Source organism: Lithobates pipiens, unplaced genomic scaffold, assembly GCF_037356315.1.
Source record: "Lithobates pipiens isolate NorthernLeopardFrog02 unplaced genomic scaffold, aLitPip1_a1.2 Scaffold_30, whole genome shotgun sequence".
Classification (NCBI taxonomy): domain Eukaryota; kingdom Metazoa; phylum Chordata; class Amphibia; order Anura; family Ranidae; genus Lithobates; species Lithobates pipiens.
In genome coordinates, this window is record NW_027507791.1 from 156,553,060 (window position 1) to 156,555,369 (window position 2,310).

Here is a 2,310-nt window from a genome sequence, read left to right on the forward strand (position 1 = left end):
ATCGAGCCGTTGACGTAACACGCCGGCTCGATGGATGGAGGGTTTATAAGCAGCGCAGTCTAGGGACACATAGATTACAGGCATGACACAGGCACCGCTGCGACGCTGGATCTCTACTCTTTGGTAAATCGGATACATTTGTCTCCACTTTGTAGCAGATTGTACTTTCTTTCCAATATCCTTATTTATATTTTTTCCATTTGCCTTTAGGTCTAGCAGATACTGAGGGGCAGCAAAGCGCTGCACTCACCAGCTTGTAAAAAGCAGTGTATCGAATTGGCTAACCTGTTGTGGTGATTTTTTTCACATTCATTGTATCTATATTGATACATGGTTACACCTTTCCATCCTCCTTTATTTTTGAAGGTAAAAGCATTTATTTTATTTATTTTTTTTACTTCATCTACTTTTCAGTTATACATTTAAATTGGGCTTTAATTGATAACTAATGTTCAACGCTTGTTCAACTTATCCACTCTTGTCATCTAAAATCAATTACCCTAATTAATATATTATAAATTTTTTGATATGGAGGCTCTTGCCCCAATTCCCTCATTTAATCGAGGGCATTATAACGATTATTACTTAGTCCAATTTAACAATGTTTTAGTTTTATTTATTTTTCATTTATCTTTTATCTTATTTTTGTAGCGCTTGCTTACCTCCATCTATGTCCTCCATTGAGCTGGGGGCCCTTTGATCCAGCTTGTCTGGCTTACACAACTATATTCCAACTTTTGCCGGTTCCGGGTTTGCGGTGTATCTTTCTAACCTGGGTAAGCACCGCCGTATTGGACCAAGCATATTGATATTATAGATGATCATGTAATAAAATATGTTTGCAAAGTATATATCTTGAAGTGTACTATATTGTGTATTGATGCTTCTTTTCTTTTTTAATAAATTATTATTTTTTTCTTCATGTTATTGTTAGTTGCACATTCCCCTGAAGAAGCTCATTGCGAAACATGTTGGGAAGAAGTGCGATCACTTTATCAACAAACATTTTCAGGATCCCCAAAACCCAATAGCTATGTACCTTCTGCACATTCTTTGTATTTGTTATTAATGTTTATACAATCTATTTTTAATATATTGAAATAAAACTTTATGAATTTTTTATATTTTTGCTATTACTTTCTTATAAGCTGCACCATTGAAAAATCCCCTGTTGCATCCCCCCTCCCCCTCCCCCTTCCCTTTCATATATGATATTTCTAGAATTATTAGGGGATGAGGTGCCTATAGTATGAATGTGTCACTGGGAAGTTTGGACCAAATAATTTCTATTTTATATGCATATTTTGCGCAAATTATATATGCAGTCAGTGGCGTGGGTTGTCAGCGCCTAGGACAAGGTAAGAAATTTGCACTCCCTAACCCGCAGACTTTCAGCACTCCCTTCAACTAGTACAGTAGTATTGACCAACCAGATTTCTACACTGACCTACCTGACCACTGCACTAACCTACCTGATTCTTACACTGACCACTACACTGACCTACCTCATTCTTACACTGACAATTACACCAACCTACCTCATTCCTACACTTACCACTACACTGACCTACCTGACCACTACACTGACCTACCTGATTTCTAAACTGTCCATTACACTGACCACATCACTAACCTACCTGATTCCTACACTGTCCACTACACTGACCTACCTGATTTCTACACTGTCCATTACACTGGCCACTATACTATCCTATCTGATCCCTACACTGTCCACTACACTAACCTACCTGATTCCTACACTGACCACTACACTAACCTACCCGATTCTAACACTGATCATTACACTGACCTACTGTCAGAAACCATGAAATCAGACAGAGACAAAAGTACAGTTAAATCACACTTCTTTAATAATAAAAGTAAAAAGAACAAAACGTAGTTAAAACATAGCCAAAGTTCAGTAACCGTAACGGATCGTCAGCCAAGCTAGGAGTCAGGTATCTCTATAGTGGAACAGCAAGCAAGATCTATAGCCTGAAGGGATGTCAGCAAAGCCAGTCTTTAAACGGGAACACAGGGGATAGTTTCTTTTGATGTGACCAAGGCGAAGGCAGAGCTCCTCTGGACTGGATGGCTTAAGTAGGCAGGACTGACGAGCAGGATCAACAACAGCTGTGTAACTGTGGAGAGAGATGGGGGCTGGCAATTAGCCGACGGCTGAGTGGCCAGCTCAGAGAAGGAAGGGCTGCCCCCAGCCCTGACACCTACCTGATCCCTATACTGTCCATTACACTGACCTACCTGATTCATACAGCGACCACTACACTAATCTACCTGATTCCTACACTG

The 2,310-nt window shown here is 39.8% G+C and overlaps 1 long non-coding RNA gene across 1 annotated transcript; it reads left to right on the forward strand.

The window, feature by feature from the left end:
* Positions 1-227: 227 nt before the first annotated feature.
* Positions 228-1,048, forward strand: LOC143942148 (uncharacterized). The gene is made up of 3 exons (XR_013264716.1): positions 228-366; positions 652-776; positions 935-1,048. It is a non-coding gene; the product is annotated as an uncharacterized LOC143942148 (long non-coding RNA).
* Positions 1,049-2,310: the final 1,262 nt, after the last annotated feature.